Genomic DNA, 25,808 nt, shown 5'->3' with positions numbered 1-25,808 from the left:
GTATTTATAGCTTGGACAATGTCCCCGAGTATCAGCATAGATCTTTTGAATAGCCTACCACAACACTTAATATTCTCTGGCAATGCATTTAACCACTTTCCAGTGGCTGTAGGCCCAACTGTTGTTAACACTCAACATCCCTCTCACACCGACTCAACCTTTTCCCCACTCAAATTCTTGGAACGGAAATCAAATATCAGGGGCTCTTTCTGCCGAGTGAAATCTGCGAAGTTGGGATTTTCCTGACTCGCTGCTCTCAATTCAGGTGTGTGGACGCCTATTCTGAGGTGTTTGCTGAAAACAATCAATCGCTAAAAATCTAATACGCAATTTGCATTCCAATGTCACCACTAAATATCTCAGGCATATTATCCAACAAAATATGATGTCAGCCCAGATGCAAAGATCTTAGAACAGTGACTAAGCTTGATCAAACTGGTAAGATTGAAGGAGCCTCTGAAAGGCTGGATAAGCAGAAAGGTCTCTGGAGGTACTTCCAGATCCTCGGGTCTCAGCAGCTTAGGACACAATAACCCATGGTAATGAAATTAAAAATGCACAAGTAGCCAGAATTGGAGGTACTAAGTGATTTTAAAAAGTTGCAAGGCTGCAGAGGATAACAATAATAGGGGTTGGTGAGGGGGTGGGGGGTGGGGAGGGGAATGTTGTGGTGGATGTGGTAATGGAGGGATTTGAAATCAAGGATAAGAATTTTAAAAGCAAAATGTTGCCATACCTGGATCCAACCTTGGTTAACAAGTATTGTCAATAAAATACCTTTTCTCATATTCAGTTAAATGTTTTGTTTTGCAAGGTAGTGTGTGAACAGTGCTTATGATGACAAAAATCATTAACCACATTAATCATAATGATATGCTAAATTTCTCATCATTTTAACAATATGTGGAATTCCTTGGCCATTAAATGAAGAATGTCAATTAATCATCTTTAGTTTGATCAAAAGTCACTATGGTTTATCTAAAGGTATTATTTCAATTTGTATGCTTATATTACAGCAGCTATTTTATTGTTGGCCCTGTCATGAAGATGAAACAAAGTCTGACTTCAAACCCTCAAGCCCAACTCTAACAAGTATGCATAAAATGTGTTCAATTCCTGATTTATATCATGTTTCTCTCATGAGAATTTGCATTTTATGAGAAGCTTTTTCAATATATAATTAGTTTATTTGAGCTTTGTGTCCTGCAGAGATTCATTCACTGTAGGATTGGTCTGATTCAAGCAGGATAAAATCTTACACTGCTCACTCCATTTCAGGCCTATGGTACCTAGTTGAAGTTATTTTGATTCACTTTATTCTCAGGGGATTTAAATTAGTGTACCTGGATTCGCAACAGTCTGATTCAGAAGCCAAGCCATCTCTGAGTTCAAACAGGAATGTTTTCCTCTAGCTATTATAAGAATAAATAACTGCAATATTTATTATTCACTGGGTGAAGTGATTTGGCTACAAATATCCAACTAAGGGAAGTATGTGGCTGTAGTGTAAATGAGGCTTTAGGAAAGCAATATGGACCACACAACACATTACACTTGGGGAAACAGCTCACTTAGCTTTGTATTCACTGATCTCAATGATAACTGGCAAGATGAAAGTACATGATTTTGCATTAACTGTACGACAAAATAAAAGTGAAAAAAGGTCAGAGAGTGCAGCCACAGTTAGCCAAAAGCAAGGATGTAAGAGGAAGTCTAGCAATCGCTAAGAAAAAATGGAAAATCATACAGGCAAAATTATTTACAAATGTCACAGTTAAATTATAAATATTTAGGAAAGATTGAAAAGAACTAATATATTTGAACATTTCAATGAATGATCTGTTTTCTTTTTTCCCCTTTTTGGTCTACAGCATGGAAACAGGGCCTTCAATCTATCTTTCCCATATCTCTCAGTTTTCACAATTAAACTAGTCTCATTTGCCTGTGTTTGGTCCATATCCCTCCATCTGTATCCCTTACATGCACCTGTCTAAATGTTTTTCAAATGACAAAATTGTACTCACTTCCACCACTATCTTTGGCAGCCCATACCGGACACTCACCAACCTCTGTGTGAAAACATAGCCCCTCTGGACCCTTTTGTATCTTTCCCCTCTCATCTTAAACCTATGCCCTCTAGCTTTAGACTCCCCTTACATGGGGAAAAGCTGCTGGCTATCTACCTTATCTATGCCTCTCATGATTTTATAGATCTTTAGAACGTCACCCCTCAGTCTCCTACGCTCTGGGGAGAAAGTCTGAAACTAAATTATTCTTTAGACTTCGCCCAGACAAAGTTGAGTGTAGAGAGAGAAAACCAGAAACCTGCATCTTGTCTACACTTATTTTAAAATTGCTCCTCAACCTAACTTGTTATTTAACATAAATGACAGTTTATAATCACTAGATCTCACCTATCACTTTTTTTTGTTATTTACTAAAAAGAGTTACTGAAATTTGTGAGAGAAAATGAAGAACAGATAGGTACATCGACAGTATTTTTCCTCAACAATTCCATTCTTCCAACTGTCAGTTTATCATTAATCCTCCAACAATCACCTTGCCTTCTACTCTCCTCTCTCATGTATTTCCCTAAAGTTGGCTTTATTTGCTTTCAGAATTCAACATGCTTGTCTTTACTTCTTTTTTTAAAAAAAATGCACACTTTAGGGCAAGAAAAGATTTCCCAATCCACTCATCTATCTCTATGTGTGGTGGTCTGTCGCACTTTCTGCCTTATGTGTTGATTAGATTTATTTTAGTCAATAAAACCTGGGTATTTTATACGCTTTCAGCTTGTTGAAAAATGAGCACCAATTATAAGGAATGAAGTGCTGGCTGTCTCTCTGTCAGCTTACTATGCTTTCTAACATTTTTAAGCATACAAAATAAAAACAAGTGTACAGTCAGTAGTTTCTCCTTTCTAATTAATCACATTTATTTGCAGTTATACACATACACCATTTCCTGACTTATAGAGTATAAATTTATCCAGAATAAAATGCTTGAAACTTATCTACTATTATTTTTGCCTAAATTGTTCTGAAAGAATAACAGAAAAAGACTAACAAAAACTTACAAAAAAAATCAGCAGTTCAACTAGCTGTTTCTGATGCATTGGAAAATATACAGACCACATATTCAAATTTCACTATCTGCATTCAAATAACAGAGTCGTAGTTATAAGCAAAACATCAATTTTCACAGGAAATATTTAGCCAGCATTTTTAATAGAGCATAAGCCCTTCATTATAATTTTAATATATATTATGGAAAGATACTATAAGCACAATGGAATTATACAAATGTAGCCAGTGGGAATCCAGTGTACAGTAACTACTAATTCTTTCACTAGAACTGTCAATTTTTCTGCCCTTTCCCTGCATTCTTTAATATGCAGACATTTTATTCAATTTATCCATTTATACAGTCTGATTGTGCACTATATCTGATTGCTGGACAATGACATTCAGTATATGATTAATTAAAGATTATAAAGATTTTACAGTTAGCCAGCAGTCCACTTTCTGCCTGAGTGGATTATATCATATGGAAGTGTCGATTAGCCTGTGCTAACTTTCTCATTGCTTCTGTCCACCTATTATTATGTTTTCACTTATGTATTTGGGTCATACAAAAAAAATCATCCACTTGTTTGAAAGAGAAGACAGAAACTATGCAGGAAGAATATAAATGTGAATAATTAGTAAGAAAATACGTCCAACATCCAATGTGCAACTATTAAAACTTGACAGATGCTGATACAATCAATGCAAAGCTTTTGTGTGTTTATTTGGATGTCTAAAACTGGCAGATCTGGTTTGAGCTGAGAAAAGTGCTGAAGTGAGCAGTTGAATTATACACACAGGAAAGATCTTGTGTTTGACCTAAGATCTATCTCCATTTATCTGATATAACCTGAAGGAGCTACAGAGGCGCTCAAGTTGATCTTCATGCCCAGGGTCAGAGGGTCGAAAATGTGACCAATGCAAACAGTTATTTGCTGTGCAGCAATCCAAGTCTTTAGTGTATTGGTGTCTATTCAGGAGAGCTGTAGTCTTAGTTTTAATGGATCTTGCTACTCAGTGTCAAGGCTCAGATTTTGAGATTTGACCACTTGACTGAGGCATCGGATGGCACTTACAATTAAATCATTACAATGTCTTAAATATGCAATAATTATATATGCAGCTTCACATATTGCTCACTTAATCATTTTCTTTTAAATATTAAAGAATCTCTGCCCTATCCTTCATGCAATGAGAACTTAGAACATAGAGAAGTACAGCACAGAATTCCTCTTAACTTAAGCACCTTCCAGCAGCAGGATTAGTTTAATCAGTAACATTATAATCATCTTTTCTGCTGCAAAAGTACAGGTCATGATGCTCCACTTAAGTCCTAATAGGATTACTTCTCCGTTTGAGTCTTAATTCCGAAATGACAGTTCTGGCAATGTATAGAAGCGAATAGGTCAATAACATTGATTTGCTAAAAGAACTGCTGTAAATCAAAAAATATTTCTCCGACTTTGCAGGATAGTTTGAATGTACAATCACTTAGGTTTCCATTGTCACGTTGTTGGACAGTAGTCTGGAAGATGCTGAACATTTCACTTTAAAATGCTGACTCTATGATAAACCATCCAACCAAGAACCTCAGGAAAACTTGTAAGTACCAAGAGCTTTATCAAATCATTAGCAAATCTAATCCAATGGAACTGTCTCACTGCACTGGAATAATTGTAATTGTCTAGTAGATCATTCTGCAGAGTACCGACTGGTACATTAGAACATACAATCTGCTAGACAATAAAAAATCAAGACTTATCTTTTTTTATTCATTCACAGGATGAGGGGATTGCTGGCTAGATCAGCATTTATTGTCCATCCCTAATTGCCCAGAGGCAACCACATTACTGTGGGTCTGAAGTTACATGAAGACCAGACCAGGTAAGGATAGCAATTTCTTTCCCTAAAGGATATTAGTGAACCAAATGTTTTTTCCGACAATCAACACAAGATTCATTATCATTAGACTTTTACTTCCAGATATTTATTGAATTCAAGTTGCATCATCTGCCATGAAGGGATTCATAACCAGGTCTGTGGAACATTATTAGGGTCTCTGGATTAACAGTCCAGTGACAATACCATTAGGCAATGCCTTCCCTTCTCTGATCTTGGTCATTCTAGGATACAATGAGAATGAAGTAGTTGACCAACCAGAGAAGATCATTTGTAAAAATGCTTGCAACTTGCAATTGGATTACAGGTTACATGAAAGCAGAAACACATGGCAGGAATGTGTTGAGTTGTTGGCTCAGATTTGTAATGGCATTGCCATGGAGAATGTACCAGTTAATATTGATTAACAATTTAAATGTCAGGTTCTTGATTTGAGACAGGTGCAGTGTGTATTTTTTTTCTGTCTACAAAGAGCAGGCCTGTTGTATTAGTGTATATATGTACACTTCCAGTACTTGCACTTGGGTCATATTGTGAGCCTGATCTGAAAAAATATATCAACTTACACTTCCCTGCACTCAACCTCATTTTCTACTAATCCACCCACTCCATCAACTTATGAAACTTCTTTTAAATTTCTGTATTACACAGATGTTCTCTGGCATTCCTGTGTTGCAACTATTACTTGAGTAAAAAGTCACACAATACATGTTATCTTCCAACAGGTTTATTTGGACTATGCCCTGGTTTTGTGCAATTTTTTTAAACTTTGTCCACCCCAGTCCAACACCGGTACCTCCACATCAAATATTACTTGCCATTTGTTACCCCAAGATTGAATGCTGCCTTGGTCTTGCTGCTTGCATGAATGAACTGTTTCAATATCTAAGGGCTTTGGAATGGTACTGACCATCGTCAGCAAACATACTGAGTCGTGATTTTGTGATGAAGGAAAGAATGGTCACTGTCACATATTAGGCACCAACTTCGTGGTGTCAACTTTCCTCAGCTCACCAAATACTTCATCTGACCATCATCCTCTTTAACCCTTTATTTAGCGAGCCACCCGAACATTTCTGCTCTCAGACCAATTCACATACCGATTTAACCATTCAGCAATTTAGTTTAAAACTCAAAGATGCAAATGATATGCATGCTGCTACCAGCTCACTGTTGCTCAATACGTTTCTCATTTTCTATCTGATTGCACCTTTGATATCTTTAGATGACCCCACTTTCAACCATCCACACACTATATGTCCTATTAACTGTTAGAAAAAAAACACAGTAGTCAATGAGAGGCTGGAGTAAATTCACATTACACAAAGGCTGAGTAGTTTTTAAGTCTACATCAGCATTTTGTATCAGAGTTTTGCAGGGAAATCTTTCATAGTAGTCAGCAAGTTGAGAGTAATCCTAGTGGATCTCCTTTTGATCCTTCTATCACAAATAACTAGTCAACATTTCGGCATGTGTGAAAACTGATACATTTCTCTGAAATGCTTGAGCATCCTATAAAGGCATATTGAACTTGTGAGAGGCAGTGCTTTGTGCCGCTTTTCTCAGCAGACTTACCAACTATGGAGAGTGGATGTGTGAGCTCCCTTGATACATCTCCAACCTTGATTAGCAATACACTCCCTTGAACAGCTTATACATACAATTAACCTTTCCTTCCAGGGAATGTGTAGAATTACACTGAATCTGTACTCTCACTCAAAGGATGGGCATAAGTGTGTAGGTCAGGCTTAATACACGGTGTGTTTAATTTCAGCATTTTCCATGTTAGAGTGCAGTGCTTTGGCTGCTGTCATCAACATCAAAATTCAAGGATGCCAGATATCTGAGTCGATCTGCAGTCAAGGAGTTAGCTACTTGTGAGAGATGAGTAGTGCTTGGCCATTACAATTGCTTTCATCTTTGTGATCTGTGAAGAGGCTGCTTATCTTTCACATAGGTGTGTATTTTACAATTATATGTCATCCATGCCAACTATATGCTCCCAGTATGTTTTTATATGGTTTCAATCCTTACCACAATGTGCATTCCACAAGTGGAGAAGTGGGCGCCTTCTCTGTAGTTGGCCCTGATGGTCTGAAAAACATTTGCGCACTCGTGCCTGACCTAGAGGGCCCAGAGGAGCTGCAATTGTCCTGTGCAGATGCAGGCTTATCATTCCTGGTTGAAACCATTGCATACTTTAGCATTACAGACAGGTGGAGGGACCAAGTACCTCTGGACTGGACTGCCACATCTCTGCCACACAGCCAGTATGGCTAGAACAATGGTGTGTGCAGTGGTAGAGAGTGAGTTTTCTGGAGCTGACACTCCATGGTCATCATCAAGTGGAGAAAGGTAGAGCTAACACAGTACTGCTAATCTCTTTGATGCAGTTTACGACAAACTTGCCTGCTGTTCTTGTGCCTGTCTAGATATTTTGACCATAGACCATAGAGTCCCTATAGTATGGAAGCAGACCATTCAGCCCATTACATCCACACCTTTCATCCAAAAAGCATCTGACACAGACCCAGCCCCACTCCTGTAACCCTGCATTTCCACCTAACCTACACATCCCTGGACGCTATGAGCAATTTACCATGGCCAGTCCACCTAATCTGTGCATCTTCGGACTGTGGCAGGAAACTAGAGCATCCAGAAGAAACCCACACAGATAATTGCTCAAGGGTGGAATTGAACCCGGGGCCCTGACTCTGAGAGGCAGCATGATAAACACTGAGCTACCGTGCCACCCCTAGTTTGATGATATTATTAATTATCGAAACCATGAGGCCCTCTCCTGTCTGGGCTGAACCAGTTCCTCTGAGTATCAGTGACCTGGGGCATTACTTTATCAACCAATTATGGAGACATATCAGTAACATTCTCATGAGGTTGTGCTGCCGAGTTTAGCCCTGCGAGCGAACTTACCGAGGTGCAAGTCCCAGAGCTGGTGGATAGTGCAGGTGAAGCGTTGCCAGTAAATTCTCTGAGGGCTCAGGGGCTTTCTTCTCAGGGATAGATCAGGTGCAAAGGGTTTAGATTAGGTTCCCTACAGTGTGGAATTAGGCCCTTTAGCCCAACAAGTCCACATCGATCCTCTGAAGAGTAACCCACCCAGAACCATTCCTCTCAGACTAATGCACCTAACACTATGGGCAATTTAGAATGGCCAATTCACCTGACCTGCACATCTTTGGAGTGTGGGAGGAAATCGGAGTACCTGCAGGAAACCTATGCAGACACGGGGATGATGCGCAAACTCCACACAGTCACCCCAGGCTGGAATCGAACCTTGGACCCTGGTGCTGTGAGGCAGCAGTGCTAACCACTGAGCCACCGTGCCATCTCTGACTCTTCTTAGTTGAGGGCTGTTGGGGGCTGCTAATGTCTGAAAAAGAGAGGAGAGGGAATTATTGGAGAGGTAAAAACGTGGACAGATTACGAATGAGTTAGCCCTGGTATTAATGGGACAGCATTGCAGTACAGTGCAATATTGGATGGATTGGCCATTGAAATCTTCACATCCCCAAGGTGAGCGGTCCTGCTCTTCTCTGGTCAAATCCAATATCTTCTCCTCCAAAGGAACGAGGAACCTAGTGTGGGATTGTGTTCAATTAATGATTGGAATCAGTGAGTAGCCTCTTTATTCAACAACCGCAGCAGCAAAAATTTTACGCAACAATAGAACCTCAAAATACAGTTCTTACAGTAGCCTCATTATACACAGTTCTTAAATATATTAAAACTCCACCACTATGCTGTTACATTGTACATTGTGTACCTACAGTACACAAAGGTTTGAGGGACCTTTGTTCTGGTGAGACAGCAGATGGGTTAAACATCCGTTAAATGGTAGCTGCTCCTTCTGATGGGATGAAGAGTGTCTGCCAGATCTGCTTCCATAATTAAGAGCTGTTAGTCCTTTTGTCTTTTAAGTTAGTAAATGTTAGTTAAAATACTAGGCCTATATATTCTAAACAAGTTAGAAATTATACCTGTACTTAATAAAAGAATAAAGGGTATTAAACTGATTACTGGGTTGTGAGATTTGTTTACTATTTGCCAATGTGAGTTTCATTCATTCATGCAACATCACATAAGCACTATTTTCGTAGTTAGTTTCTTAAGGGGTGATTGACCCAGTTAAAATATTCTTAAATAATACATACTAATTGGGGAAACTGTTTGGTTTTCTGCAATCTATTAACATCTGATAGACAGTCGGTAAGGGCTAATTAATATTATAATCTTTTGTGGAGATAGGATGATGGGAATGGTATTGTTCTGAATATGTTACACTTACTCAGAGGTAACTAGGCCTAAACATTGCTTGTAGCAAGGGCTGATAAGGATTGAAGGTGCAATAAAGCAGTAATGGGTTGAAAGAGTTGTTTTGATTAGTAATGGGTTGAAAGGGTTGTTTTAATTTTGCCTATATTGTAACAGTAAAATATACTACAGAACCACGGTTTTATGCATGAATAAATGAAACCATGTTATAGTAGGGAGTTAAGAATGAATGAAATGGAAACACGGTGTTCGCTTGTGACTGCATTAGTAAAGGAGTTACTTTACTAATGAGTAAATATAAATCACTTGTGAGTGCATTAGTAAAAAGACCTATAGTACAATATCCCACACGAGTATTCACCTTCTATTCCCCCTACCACCCATTCCTGCTGGTCTTGGACCTCTCTGTCTGATTATGGCCCAATGTTTCCTGCAATGAGACAAAAGGAGGGATTGAGTATGGGGGAAGTGAATGGAAGCACTATTCATTCAGGGTGATGCAGGTACAGGAAAGCTACTGAGACATGTTCAGTGAGTGAGTAGGTAGCACAGAAGGCAGGATGTGTTATTAGTTTAGGAGGATGTTGTGGATGCAAACTGTTGAGTACATATGATGCAAGCAATCCTGAGAGTTGTAGTCAATTAACCCGGCTGAGACATGTCTGCAGTGACAGAATTGGTGGCACTATGAGTGTTAAGTAGAAGAGAGAAAACAATGACACTTATCCTTGGAGCACAGAAGATCATTGACCTTTCCCTGCATTTAACCTGGTTAGCACAGGTATAGATCCATTCTCATTGTCCAGGCTGGCCATTTCCAGCGATGTGGTGGTCTCTTTTAACAGCCTTAAAAAAAGATGGCCCTTTTCTCCACCATAGTATCCACCAGCATAAAATAGGGAACTGACTTGTCTTTCAGCATTATGGCCTCAAAGATAATGGTCAAGCACCACTGTGAGGGACAGTTCTTGGCCTGCAGCTTCTGAAGTGGTGTGCAGCTCAAGATTTAAATATGGCACCAATGGCATGAATATCATAAGGTCCTGACAGTGGGGAGCACTAGCACCTCTTCTGCTGCATGATTCCACAAGACAGACACTGAGGAGATTGATAGTATAATTAATAGGTGAAGAGCAACAGCTCATGTGAGAAAAGGTACTATGAGCCATGGTAGACAGGGCTCCATGAATCTCACTTGACAAACCATTTTCATTAAAAAAGAAAAGGAAAACTCTGCTGTGTGGCTTTAATCACTTTGATAGCTCTATCTGGGAAAAAAAATGACAAACACATAATAATGCATTCAGCAAGTTTGAGCAGAAAATGAACGATTCTCAGCACATAAAGCATGATAGTAATTTAGTCAACATTTCAAATAACAGTATTTATTTTCATATGGAGGCTACTGTCTCACTGGCAACCATTGCAACTCCCTGGAATGTGTCCTGCTGCTAACTGGAACTTAATGTTCTGATTTCCCATTGGCTGTCAAACCTAGGACCATCTACAAATGCAATGACTCAGGATCCTTACACAGTTTTGTCAGAGCCATTTGCAAGCTCCCTACAGCTGTCAGACCACAAATGACAAAAACTCCTTTTTCACCAGGAATTGTGATAGTGCCATTCAGCATGAGTGGGTGCTTAGCTCTTGTTGGCTTCCCAAAGTGGAAGGGACAATTGACGGTGAAATATGGCAAACAGAGCACCCAGTACTCACCTCAGTGCACTGCTTCTCAAGCACGAGGGCTGTCACACTATCAATGTGTAGTTGGATTGCAACAATCATGGAGAAGTGATGGCCTACTGGTATTATCATTAGATTATTAATCCAGAGGCCTGGCTAATGTTCTAGGGACATGGCTTTGAATCCTGCCATGGAAAATGGCGGAATTTAAATTGATTAAAAGTTTGGAATTAAGAGTCTCATGATGACCATGAAACCATTGCTGGTTGTCAGGAAGAAGACATCTGGTTCACTAATATGCTTTAGGGAAGGAAGCTGCCATCCTTACCTGGTCTAGCTGATGTGTGTCTCCAGACCCACAGCAACGTAATTGATTCTTAACTGCTCTCTGGGCATTAACTGGTGAACCTGTCAGCAATGCCCACATCCTGTGAATGCATGAAAAAAAATATAAATGTATGCAAGATTTCTAGGGAGCTGCCATGAAGCTTTCATCTTGCAACTGATCTGATCCCTCCACCTCTTGGAGGCAACATTGTTCTCTGTCTGCCAAAGAACAAGAGGTGGCTACATAAAGCATGGTTTATGAAATCCCTCAGAAATCTGAGGAATGAGTTCTTTTAGTGGTCCATTAAAAATCATTATTCCTTCCCCCAGGCTCTGCACTCCATCTCTCTCTCTCTCTCTCTCTCTCTCTCCAGCCAGCTCTCTACTGCACTATTCTCTTCACTCCCTCCCATTATCTCTTTACACCCATCATCTTTTGATGCCTCCAATGGGCCTCACTCTACAGAATTTCTCTCCATTCATGAAGTATTCAGCCACGCAATTATGGCAGATAAAATGAGCACCAAACTTAGAAACAGCTTTGGAAGAATGGTTATTTATATCTGATTTGTTTAATTTTCCTGCCCTGCTGTTTTCGATAAATGTGGCAAATGTTTTAGCTCTCAGTATGTTCTCTGTACCGTTTGTACTGTACTGCTCTCACCACCTGCAGCATTCAAGATAATCTCACATCATAGATATATGCTTGCAGGAAGCTTTTATGCCTTTGCACAGCACAATATCCTTTGTTAAGAAAAAAATCATTATATATATATTTCTGCTGGGTGTTTGTGTTGGCCATGACTCTGTTCAAACAACTCCACCTGAGAGAACATTCAGTGACAGATAATTTAGTGTCCAGAATAGAAGCTGCACACTGAGATAAAAGAATCTGGCTTTTAACACCAGAGTGGTAATACATCTGCTGGCACATAGTAGACGTAAATCCAAACTTTTGTTATTTTGTACAGGTCAATTATTCATAGCAATAATAATTCTAACTACAAAGAAAAATGGCCTTGGTGGAATTTTTTGTGCTCATGTAAGTAGCGGCTGTAAGTGGGAAATAGAACATTCTCCTCATGAAGCACATTGTGCTAAAAACCTAATGGTGCTGGCTTTTGAGAATGGAGATTGGTTCATCCATACCCATCAACATTCAGACAGCAAAAAACTTCACACTGCCTGCTCACCAACATGACTGCAATGTACAGCCCAACACTAAAGATACTGGGGAGATGGTGCATAGTGGAATGGCACTAGACAAGTATTCCAGATCTCCAGGATCATGGTTAAGACTAAATTGCATTGAATGGATGGACCCTAGGGAGTAAAGAGGATCAAAGGGACTTACTGTGAATGTCTGTAGATCCTTGAAGGCAGCAGGACAAGTAGATAAGATTGTTAAGATGTGATACTTGTCTTTATTAGCTGAGGTTTTCAATATGAGAGCAAGGAGGCTATGATGGAGCTATATAAAAAGTTGATTGGCTACAGTTGGAGTACTGGTTGTCACATGATAGAAAGGATGCAATTGCATTAGAGAGGGTACAGAAGAGATTAACCAAAATACTACCTGGGCTAGAGTGATTCAGTTATAAAGAGATACTCGGTAAGCAGGACCTTTTTTTCATTTTAGAGCACAGAAAGCTGTGAAGATAGGGTATGGGGGTGTCAGCAATAGACATCTGATTGATGTGTACAGGGTTATGAGGGACATAGATAGAGTAGTTGGAGAAAAACATTTCCCCTAAGTAGAGGAGTCAAGGCCAGGAGGCATAGGTAAAGTGCAGGATGTTTAGAAGGAACTTGGGGAAATATTTTCACCCAAGGGATAATGGGTATCTGGAACTCCCTGTCTAAAGGTTGGTAAAAGTTGGGAACCTGCAAGACTGGGAAGAAGGGTTTGGGTAATAAGGAGAGACTGGATAAGCTGGGACCTTTTTCTGAGGAGTGTAGGAGGTTGAGGGTGATCTTATAGAGGTTTATAAAATCATGAGGGGTATAGATAAGGTGAATGGCAGGTGTCTTTTCCCTAGAGTGGGATTTTTCAAGACAAGCGGGCATATTTTTAAGGTGAGAGATGAAAGATTTGAAAAAGACATGGGACAACTTCTTTACACAGAGAATTGTTTGTCTGTGAAATAACCTTCCAGAGGAAGTGGGTACATTTATAACGTTTAAAAAAGCACTTAGGTAAGTACATGAATAAGAAATGTTTGGAGGGATATAGGCCATGTGCAGACAGGTGGGATTAGTTTAGTTCAGGATTACGATTAGTATGGACAACAATTTGGCACTTCCTATGTCATCAACAATTTTAGGTCTTGAGGCACCTTCTTCCATATCCTTACCCCTACACCCACACACCACTAGGCCTTGTTATCACTTGGTCTGCTATTACACACAGCACACTTTTAGCCCCAAGTAGTCCTAATTAGTATCTATTCATTCTCCTAGGCTGACTGTTATACATTCCTTTCTTTGTCCAACTGTTTTTCTCTCTCGTTGGACTTTACCTCCATCTATCGTTTACTCCTCACCCCCTATCCACCACGCTATCTTCTGCATAAGAAACAACTTTTTCTGAGCAACCATCAGTTCTGAAGAAGGGTAACTGGACCCAAAATTTTAACTCTGATATCTCTCCACTGATGATGCTAAATTTGCAGTGCTTTTCCAGCAATTTCCGTTTCTGTTTCTGATTTGCAGCATCTGCTCTTTTGTTCCACTTTTATAACCTTCTGGATTATTGGAATCCTGCAATTCTGAGTTCCCTTCATTTACATGCTGGATCTCTATGTTCTCCCTAATATAATAATTCATGGCAAACTGAAATGTTAACAACGTCACTGGCTGCAGCCTGGAAGGTTCTTTACATATTGGAATTGAAGACTGACGCGATCTTGACCTTTGAAAAAAAGAAGTTGCACTTTTTTTTTGCAGTTACAATGTTCCTCCACTTTTGGAAGCACAAGCTGCTTTTTAGCAATGTTACCAGACCTCCTTGTGATATATACAGCGATCATATAAAACAGCTGGCAGCACTAATTTAATATGCTGTCCTTAATGTAATGAGATGGCACAGGTTAATCAAGTAAATATTTTAAATCAATTTGTTCAGAAATGTTATGATATATCTCTGTGGCACATGGGATGTGAACCCTGAGGTAGGTACACAACCACTCTACCACAATTGCCCTCAAGGTAATTCAGTACCATTATCTAAATACTTATTTTGGGGTTTATCCAATTTAAATCTCTTAGTGTCTGTAGCAATGTCAAATCTCATGTATACACTTACAATGTGTCTTCTGTAAATATCAATTCAGATCACAGTTCTGCCCTTTGAATATGTCTGAACCTCGGATTAAAGGAAATACTCAATGAACGTGTATCCTTTCAAATCAATAAGTAATCTGATCTTAGAGAGATATAGCCAATATGATGTGCATTTTGTTACCTATTAGAAGTGTTCAAGGCTTTTGTTCCATATTCACTGTGTATTGAACATGAACAACATGATAATTGTTGAAAACCTTTTTCTGTTTTAGTGAGACCAGGAGTTTGTGAAATTCTGAGGTTTATTTGATTCAGCTCTGCTAAATTTAACTCCAGTGCTAAAGGTATCTGATGAACGAATGTGATGATGTATTATTACGTTGTTAGCAAATTTTAAAAAGAAAACCTCTGCAAATGAAAGCGAATCCTAAGAAGTAATGCACTTCCAAAGCAGGCCAGTGCTAGGAGTCTGATTGGCTGGTGTTGACAGCACTGCATGTGAAGGTACTTCTCAAATTTGCATCCATAACACAAGGTCAGCTTTCACCCAAAATTGTGCAGTGCACTTGGTGCCTAAGGCTTCAAACTCTGGGAACCACTTTAAGATTAAAGTGATTCAGGTAGCAGCAAAAGGACTGGTCCTGAACAGCGCTTGTAATATTGTCCTACCACAGTTATCGAGACAGCAGCAATGCCTTTCAATGATTAGCCTTTGGAGATGCAGAACGTGTAGCAGAACCCAAATAAGGTCGTACAGGAAGATAATTGCCGGGATGAAACATTACATAAATCTTGGGCAGATAGCTGATGTTCTGTAACATTAGCCATTTGGGCATTGACTGGTGAAAAAGGTTGCCTGGCATTCCAATGCATTATGTAGCTTAGGCCTCATTTGAAATAAACTTAAGATTCTTAATGGTACTTGTACATTTGTGAGTTCAAACTGGCAGTGCTTCAGGGATTTTGTTGGAACCACATCAGCAGATACATTAATTGACTGCCCTTTTCTGTCTTACCTTGTGTTCCAATTAGCTCTTTCAAGATCCTCAAGGTTGCATAAAGTTGATAACTGTTCACTTTAATATGTCTCTGTTACCCTGTGACTGAATTTTCATATTTAGATTCTGACAATTAGAAGCAGCCAACAAATAAATATTTTTATTACTTTCCTTTTGGGATCGATTTCTCCACTTTTCTGCACAGTTGCAATGCAACTTTACGTTAAAAAATAGATAGCAGCAGCTAGCCAAGACTAGTTTCAATCCCTGGCCTTCACTTTACAGCTATATAACTCAAAGTTCCATTAATTTTACCGTCAAAAACAAAACAAAAAAGTGAGCTTCACCGACTAAGTGATTAAAATTCAGGATTTGATGGCTCCGAAAACCCATCTGATATGCAGATAATCTTGAGACAATAACAATAATAGAAATAGTATGGTTGAACCTTTTGAGAAAAGCACCTACTTCAGCAAAAATGCTAATGTTATAATTGATGAAGCAATAACTTTCTAACCATTTCTTCCTTGGTTGGCAGGGTCTGAGGACAAATATCCAACTGTGAATCTGGAAGAAAAGTAACAAATTCAATCACAAACTGGGGAACAATTTGAAGTCCAAGCGAAATTCATTGTCACAAAGAAGATACAAAAGTAAATGAAATTTCTCATCTGAAGTACTTTGTGTCATGTACTTTATTTTTAAGTACAGACAATACGATTTGGAATGTTATATTTTTGTAGCTGCATTGACAAATATGAACTATCTTTTGGGGTTAGGTATAGGTTGCAGAGCGAGTGGAATCAGATGTGTGGTGGTAAGAACAATGAGAAAAATTAAATAAGAGCAACTAACTATTAACTGTCAGAATTATAAATTGAAAAACTGAATCATTAAAAAATCTGGAGAGTACTAAGTTAAATGAACAAAAATGTAACTCAGTCTGCATTGCAATTAATACAAATGTAAAAGTCTAGGTAACAGCAAACTTGCCAATGGTCTGTTGTGGCTGGGGATGAGAAATATCATGTTTTTCTCTCGTACTCACAATTCTAATTCAGGGAAGAGCCATTTCTGTTTTGTTGAACCAGCCATGTTCCAGCAATGTAACAGAACTCGTACATCACATGTACCTGTGCAAAATCACTGATAAACACAAGGGATAAAGGAAGTCTGCAGCAATTTGTAATTACTTCTCCTGTTACATCAGCAATATTGCTATGGTGATAAGTGGATTATAACTTCAAAGCACTGACTTTTTTTCTCTTTTGCTCTTTCTACATTGAAGACTGTGTCCTTGTGTCACAAGGTGATTAAGGAACAGGCTCAGGCTACACCACAGTTACTGCTCAGCAAACACCTCAATTCCTAAACAAGTGTATTCTTCACGTGGTGACAGCAGCAGAGCCAAGTGTGAGATTTGCATCCAGGGCAGAGGTGGTGATGTTCTCAGGGTGCCTGCTGATACCACCTTTCCATTCAGTGAGCTCCAGAAAACTTCACTCCTCTGGGTGAATAATCATTTTCTCAAATCCCTTCTAAATCTTCTGTCTCTTCTCTTGAAACTACAGTCCCTGAATATTGCCTCTTGTACTCAGCAGAAAATAAAAGTGTCTCAGCCTTCTCAGCTCGAAGGAAAACAAACCAAGCTTACCTAGTCTCTCTTCAAAATGGAACCGTTCTAGTCTGGGTGTCATCCGAGAAGATCTCCTTTGCAATCTTGCTAGTGTAACTACATCCTTCTGATAGCGTGACAGCAAGAACTACTATGGACAGTACTCTGTGCACTAATGTTTTACACTGTTCCATCACCACTTCCCTGCTCTTGCATTCAATACCTCAACTAATGAAGTAAAGAACTGCACATGCTTTTTTAATCAGCTTATCTATCTGAATTGCTCCTTTCAAGGAACTGAAAATATGCACACCAAGATTCCCCTGATCATCTTAACTTTTTAGAGTCCACTTAATCATTGTACACTCCCTTGCCTGTTAATCATCCCAAATTGTGTCACCTCACATTTTTCTGGATTAAATTCCATTTGCTATTTATCTACCCACTGACCAGCTCATCTAAATCATCCTGTCCACTGAGGCTTTCCTCCTTGTTATTAACCACACCACAAAGTTTCATGTTGACTGAGTATATCAAACCTGTATATACATGTATGTGGAGAAAGTGAGGTCTGCAGATGCTGGAGATCAGAGCTGAAAATGTGTTGCTGGAAAAGCGCAGCAGGTCAGGCAGCATCCAGGGAACAGGAGAATCGACGTTTCGGGCATAAGCCTGAAGAAGGGCTTATGCCCGAAACGTCGATTCTCCTGTTCCCTATACATGTATGTACAAGGCTGAAGACCACTTCCAGCAAACATGGACAGTTTGGTGCAGTATGGTGGCACAGTGGGTAGCAATGCTGCCTCACAGTGCCAGGAACCTAGCTTTCACATTAAGCAATTATTTGTGTGGAGCTTGCAAATTCTCCCCATGTCTGCGTGAGTTTCCTTCTGGTGCTCTGGTTTCATCCCACAGTTCAAAGATGTGCAGTTGAGATGAATTGGCTATGCTAAATTGCCGTTTTGGGTAGGAGCCCTTCATCTGGAACCTGATTCCTGATGAAGGGATCTTGCCCAAAACATCGATTTTCCTGCTCCTCGAATGCTGCCTGACCTGCTGTGCTTTTCCAGCACCACTCTAATCTTGACTACGATCTCCAACATCTGCAGTCCTCAGTTTCGCCATGTTAAATTGCCCATAGTGTCCATGAATGTGCAGGCTAGGTGCTTTAGCAGAGTTACAGAGTTAGTGTAGGAGGGGTAGGTTTAGTTACAACGCTCTTTAGAGGGCTGGTGTGGACTCAATAGGTCGAATGGTCTGCTTCTACACTGTAGGGATTCTATGATTGATTCATGGACAAAACTAGCTATCAACACAAACGTGGTCAAAAGTATAAGCAACTTTTGTTGTTTATGCATTTTTACACTTGAAAGCCTTTGGTTGTCAGACTTGAGGATCAGTGGTTAAATCTGAGGCTAAGGATTCATTTCTGCACCAAAATCATGATACAGGGCCTGCTATGAATAGGTACCAGCTCATATTCATGGCCAAGAGAACTAAATTTAGTAATTGTTAACTATCAAATAAATTTACAATGCAATGTCAAATAAACAGTTATGATAAACTGATTTATTAGAATCATTGAATCACTGCAGTCACCCAAGGCTAGAATCATACCTGGGTCCCTATCACTGTGAGGTAGCAGTGCTAACCACTGAGCCACCATACCACCCCAATATAGAAACTGTAGGAAAATAGAAACAGGTCATTCAGCTCCTCATGTTTGTCTGTCAGATCCTCATGCTTGTACCAAAATTAACTTAGATCGTGACTAGTGTCTGCCTCAAAGTTACACATTTGCTTATCATTTCTCATAATTACAAATATTGTATAATATCAAATCACGGAATCTCTTACACAACATTCATTTCTTTAGAATGACTTATTCAATTATTTATGTAAAAATTGCTTATTTGTTGCTAAATGGCCCAACTTTAATTAGGAGATTATACCTTCCTTTACCACATTACTTGACTGGTCATAAACTACTTTAATTATTTCATACAGTGTACATTTCTAATGTAATATTTATGCAAAATTTTACAGTCAAGAACTTAGTAACCGCTCGAGGCCATCCCTATAAAACTTGTTTTTTTTTCTGTTGCATGCAATTATATTGCTTAAGGCATTATGTGACAGTAGACCTGCGGTTATGGGGCTTGTTGTTTTCATTGTTGTAGTTGAACATTGAAATAAAATCTAAAATTGCACAGGCTGTCAAAATCACAATGCATGTTTGGAAAAGAATATGAAGAATTAATATGAATCAGCTTTGTGAGCATTTCATCAGCCTGTCATCTAATATTACTATGCAAGTATCTGTGTTGTAATGACAGCAGCTTTCATCAGCGTAAGCATTAATTGCTGAACTGTTAGATCTCCATGCACAAATATATGCATTCCATACCAATGGACTACTTCTTTCAGACTTGCAAAGACTCTGAGTCGATATCTGACGGAATGCATAAATATAGTAACTGGTTTCCTCAGAGGATTCGAAGTGTACTTGTTGTCTTATACTGTGGTATGAATGCTAAGCTGCATTCCTCTCCTGTACATCACAATATACTGCAGACATTCTGTTGTAGTGAATACGCCATTAGTTAAAAAGATAGCCATTACATTTAATAGTACAATATTTATGCACTTCAAATTAAACACTTAAATTAAAACTAAAGGCATTGGTCTAATCAAAAACACTTCAGCATTGCATTGGAATAAACACTGAAGTGTCACTATTGGTGTAAATATACCAGATGGACTGCAGCAGTTCAAGAAGACAAGTCATAATCACCTTCTCGAGGACAATTAGGAATGAACAAAAAATGATGGCCTTGCCAACAAAACTCACATTTGATGAAAGAATGTTAAAAATAAATTCAACTATTCAATGTGGTCCAATACAGTAGAATACCCTCATATTCTTAATGAAAGTAAAGAGGGTGTATGACTTTCTTTTAACTATTCTTGAGAGAATATTTTATGGAAATACATTCAAAACCTGGGTGTATGGTAGCTGGAGATAAATAATTTCCACAGTTTGGGGAGCTTAAAGCGAGGAGATCTTATTTAAAAATTAGAATCAGGCTTTGCCGAAATAAAGTTAGGGAAAATTTTTATGTGCAAAGGATGGTAGAGGTTTAACATGCTCTCTTACAAATGGGAATTGAGATATAGTTAATTATTAAATTTAAAAGTCAAGTTGATAAATTTTACAAACCAAAGATACAAAGGGATTTGGTAGAAAATTGGATATTTGGAGTTGAATCAGAACACAGATCAGGCATGATCTCACTGAACAACAGAATGAGCTCAAGGCTCCCAGCCTCTACTCAGCTAACACCTGCTCAGTATGGATTAACATCTATAACATTGTTTTAATCCTCAAAAGACAAACTGCAACCCCTCATCTGATTCCTAACAGTAAAATGTTTGCTTTCAGCCCAGAATGTCACAAAGATCAGGACTAGTCTTGTGATTCCTTCAAATTCAATCTCCATCTCTTGGCACTGTCTTCAAAGGACCAGAGATTCCTACTATTACCTTGGATGGCATAATTGTAACTCATTGCTATACTCATTCTTGTAAAATTGAAGCTCTTATACTGGAAACACAACTCTCCACAAACTATGCTAAACTATGTGCAGGTAAAAAGAAATGAAGTTCAGTTTCTAAGAATCGACAAAAGTTTAGAGCAAGTCGTGAAAAGAGGTGAAACTACAATCGTCCCCCATCATTTCAGACACACTAACAACAGCAATCCAGGATGATTTGTTGAGAATCACAGATTTGCAAAAGTGGTACCTTTAATGAAAGTAGTTGTCTGACAGTGACAGGTGCAGCCGCATTCTTAGTTACAATTCTTTTGTATCTGCTTGTTTCCTCTCTCATCTTATTCTAATAAAACCAACATAACCTGTATTCATACAAAACCTGTAATCTAATAAAACATCCTAAGGAACTTCAAAGGAGTACTATAAAACAAAACTAACACATACAAAGCAATATTTGGACCAATGACCAAAACAAAATATTAAAAGGTCATCAAATCAGATTATCAGCAAGAATGAAGGAAAGAAGGTTATTGACATTTAAGCTATGTTACACTTCTGAACTGGCAACATGTCCATTGCTCTCCTGAGAATCCTATGCCCACATGGTCATGTTAGAGCTGCTCACGGCTGAAGCAGCATAAAATGGCTGAAAGTGGTTCTCAGTTGATGTAAAACAGATGAGGTAAATTATTGGCTTAAACTATCAGTTATTGTAGCATTCATAAAAGGAATATATACAAGATGACAATCTTCCAAAAGAATCTCAAACTAACTATTTTCTTGCTATAAATACATAGGAACTGTAAACAAGACTTGTAGGAAATAGAATTGTAGATAACATTTCTTGAAATGCACAGAAGTCAATCTTCTATATCTGCCCAATTGGATGGTTGATTGTGAGGTCTATTATGAGAGGCTGCATTAAAATTCAGGACCAAATGAAGCTCAACTTCAACATTGAAAAAGCAGTTCCATCACAAAAATCAGGTGTAGAATCTCAAAACATTGACCTAAAAGCTTTGATCTTTCTTGTTGTTAAGGTAATAGAGTTAATGCAATATGTGATGTTACAGACATTCCTATGTAGTATCACATACTCTTCATGCACAGAAAATGCCAAGTACAGAGTTTTATAAACAAGTCTGTAAATTCAGTGAAATTGTAATATGTTCTGAGCATTTTTGTAGCATTGGTGAATTGGTTTAAAATAAATGCATGGTTACAACCATTAAAGTGTTGGTTCTTCTTTCTAATCGACCTGCATAGATTTCAACGAAGCATCCTCAATAAAAGAGCAATGTAAGAGTTGATTACATTAGACTATCTTTTGATAACTAATAAACTTATGAATGGATGCATGCAACAAAAATCGTGTAATAAAATTGCCAATTATGTCTGCTGTTGCATAAAAGTGTGTTAGTAAATGTTTATTTCAGGATTTTCTTATAATTAACCTAAGGAAAGCACACCAAAATGGTTTACATTGCAGCAGATATAATTGCACAATTTGATGAAGCAAGTATAGAAGCTTTAAATCATGAAGCTAAATTTTACCTAAAGGTCCCTGGTTCAATCCCGGGTTTTGGCGAAAAGAGCATTTCCTCACCACTCCAGCCTTTGTTTATTTGGGTGGCACGGTGGCTCAGTGGCTAGCACTGCTGCCTCACAGCACCAGTGACCCGGTTTCAATTCCAGCCTTGGGTGACTATCTATGTAGAGTTTGCAGATTCGCCCTGTGTCTGCATGGGTTTCCTCCAGGTGCTCTGGTTTACTCCCCTAAAACAAAGATGTGTGGGTTATGTGAAATGTCTGTGCTAAATTGCCAATAGTGTTCAGGGCTATGTAGGTTAGGTGTATTAGTCAGGGGCAAATGTAGTGGAATGACTTTGGATGGGTTACTCTTCAGGGGATTGATGGGGACTTGTTGGGCCAAAGGGCCCGTTTCCACATTGTGGGGATTCTACGATGATTGGCAAAGTGTCAGTTTGGGCAGGTTTCTCTTAGCTCTAGGGAGTTTTTTCATGCCATCTTCCCAAACTCGCCTCATAATCTGTGTATCACATCATTGTAGCAATCCATTGTGTACTCACCCACCCATCGGAGAAGTATTGACCACTGCTGGGCCGTCCCAGGATACCTGCTTTGAAGCCTCGCCATGCGCCATGTTAGGGGCTGGATCTTTGGAGCTGCCCTGCACAGTTTCTGTCAATTCCCACAGATATGGTGGATAGAGGGAAATTTGTTTTCTAGTTTGCCAATGGCGATATGGGGTGGTTGGGAATACATTCAATTGTTGTCCATGGAATGTGCCACGCACCCCCCACCATAATGTTGGTGTCTGGTGTCAAAGGTGGTATACCAAAGGAGGTGAGGCAAGCTAGAATCATCCAGTTATGACTCTGACTTTCATCTCAGGAATTGTCACAGTCCAGCAGGCGATTCAGGTTTGGGAGGCACTGCCTAGACATGTGGTGGAGGCAGATTCAAACAAGGCATTCAAGAGGGCAGTATATAACTATTTAAATAGAACTATATGTAATTAGGAGTGGATTGATGTTATGAACCAGCAAAGCAAAAATGGACAGCAGGCTCCGGGCTGAGTCCCTAGAAGGAAGGTTAGAAAGCATTCTTGTACAGTACTATTAGGTTGGGAAGCTGAGAAAAAGCAGAATTCAGGAAAACCTACTGAAACAAGATTCAGCATCATTGTGATCAATGTTTATTATATATAGCAGAACAAATCTTCAAAATGAGGTATTTTTTAAAAAAAAGTCAGAAACATTGTTAGTAAAATTAGAAGCTGGAAGTTAAAGGCAGAAGAAGGTTTCAATAAAGTAAGTAGCTTAGAGGCAAAACATAGACAATTTTATTGCAATATGAAAGTTATTGGAGTATGTGAAACAGCACATGACGTCATTCTCTCAGCAGTTAGGGAAGAAGGAGAAATGATGTGAATCCTGCTCAGAAAGGTGGGAAAATCAGCCAACATGTAGAGCAAATTTGACTTAAATTTTCCATTTTAATCCTTCAGTTCAAAAATGTAATTCTTCAGTTTTTAATGATTTGAATAGATTGAAGGCATAATTGAAGGAGTACATTTACAATTTAAAGATTTCTTTTGTCATTTCTGCCTGTTGCTGGCTATGCTGGATCTCAATGGCACGCCAGGCCTCTTCAGAGTGTACTTATGTGTCTATTACACTTGTGTGGTCTGGAGTTATATATGACAATGCTTACATGGACACCATTAGGGTACATTTTAATTTCAAGATTTTTTCTTTATTAAACTAAAACTCCATTTACTATTGCTAGATTTAACCCATACCCCAGAACTTTAGAGCCTACAGTTCTCGATTGCTAATCTGGCAACATAGCCATATGTCACCACCTCCACAATTTGGAGTTTAAAAATCGGCAACAATTTAAAATACAGAAACATTTCCAAATAGGAAGAATTGAAGAAAGTTGTTTTAAAACTGTCTAAAGCAACAATCCATTATAATTCAAGGCTTTATGAGAAAATTTTACAATGCTTTATCAGTAAATGAAATTTATATTATAATTTCAAAACAAAAGGTCTGAAACCTGGAGAGTCTCAGACAAACATTATGACAATTGAACTGAAGCCACATACAAACTTAATAGAAAAAAATAGCCAAAGATATAGCAGAACTTAAATAATTTTAAAGAGTTTCTGATTTAAAAGTGAGCAAGTTAATTGAAACAGAAAAGGCTTAGGAAGGTATTATACCTCCAGGTAGAGTCAAAGTAACAGATATTATGAAAGAGAAATAAATTGCTCAATATGGAAGAAATAATTATTGAGTTATTGAATTGCTTCAGGTCTACACACCAAATCACAAGTAGCACAAATCAATATACTGCTTTATTCTGTGGGACTTTAGCAAACCATGTACATAATAGACAAAAAGTACGGAAGATGTGATGATGTCCTAAGAGTATGTGACAACTATGTCATTTTAAGAACCAATCATATTATATAAAGAACAAGATTCAATAAAATAAACACTTTCCAGGAAAACCTGTTGACAACTTCATTAATTCATTTTATACACTATCTGAATTTTGTGATTGTAAAACATTACAACCATAAGAAGATCGCTGGAAGATCACTGTTGTAACCCCCTTGTTCAAGAAAGGATCAAGGCAAAAGATTTAAAATTATAGGCCAATTAGCCTAACCTCGGTTGTTGGTAAAATTCTAGAATCCATCATTAAGGATGAGGTTTCTAAATTCTTAGAAGAGCAGGGTCGGATTAGAACAAGTCAACATGGATTTAGTAAGGGGAGGTCGTGCCTGACAAACCTGTTGGAGTTCTTTGAAGAGGTGACAAGTAGGTTAGACCAGGGAAACCCAGTGGATGTTATCTACCTAGACTTCCAAAAGGCCTTTGATAAGGTGCCACGGGAGGCTGCTGAGCAAGGTGAAGGTCCATGGTTTTTGAGGTGAGCTATTGGTATGGATTGAGGATTGGCTATCTAACAGAATGCAGAGAGTTGGGATAAAAGGTTCTTTTTCGAATGGCAGCCGGTGACAAGCGGTGTCCCGCAGGGTTCAGTGTTGGGGCCGCAGCTGTTCACATTATATATTAATGATCTGGATGAAGGGACTGGGGGCATTCTAGCGAAGTTTGCTGATGATACAAAGTTAGGTGGACAGGCAGGTAGTACTGAGGAAGTGGGGAGGCTGCAGAAGGATCTAGACAGTTTGGAAGAGTGGTCCAGGAAATGGCTGATGGAATTCAATGTGAGCAAATGCGAGGTCTTGCACTTTGGAAAAAAGAATATAAGCATGGACTACTTTCTAAATGGTGAGAAAATTCGTAAAGCCAAAGTACAGAGGGATCTGGGAGTGCTAGTTGAGGATTCTCTAAAGGTAAACATGCAGGTTGAGTCCGTGATTAAGAATGCAATGTTGTCAATTATCTCAAGGGGATTGGAATATAAAAGCACCGTTATGCTACTGAGACTTTATAAAGCTCTGGTTAGGGCCCATTTGGAGTACTGTGTCCAGTTTTGGTCCCCACACCTCAGGAAGGACATACTGACACTGGAGCGTGTCCAG

The 25,808-nt window shown here is 38.8% G+C and overlaps 1 long non-coding RNA gene across 1 annotated transcript; it reads right to left on the bottom strand.

The window, feature by feature from the left end:
- Positions 1-7,523: 7,523 nt before the first annotated feature.
- On the bottom strand, positions 7,524-16,120 carry LOC148148812 (uncharacterized). The gene is made up of 3 exons (XR_015758585.1): positions 16,022-16,120; positions 11,275-11,374; positions 7,524-8,563 (listed from the first exon to the last, which is right to left on the bottom strand). It is a non-coding gene; the product is annotated as an uncharacterized LOC148148812 (long non-coding RNA).
- Positions 16,121-25,808: the final 9,688 nt, after the last annotated feature.

Source organism: Chiloscyllium plagiosum, unplaced genomic scaffold (assembly GCF_037043375.1).
Source record: "Chiloscyllium plagiosum isolate Xiang-an unplaced genomic scaffold, Cpla_swu_hap1 HiC_scaffold_11, whole genome shotgun sequence".
In the NCBI taxonomy this organism is placed as follows: Eukaryota; Metazoa; Chordata; class Chondrichthyes; order Orectolobiformes; family Hemiscylliidae; genus Chiloscyllium; species Chiloscyllium plagiosum.
The sequence above is the reverse complement of the archived record's forward strand: the minus strand, read 5'-3'. Positions and strand labels throughout refer to the sequence as shown.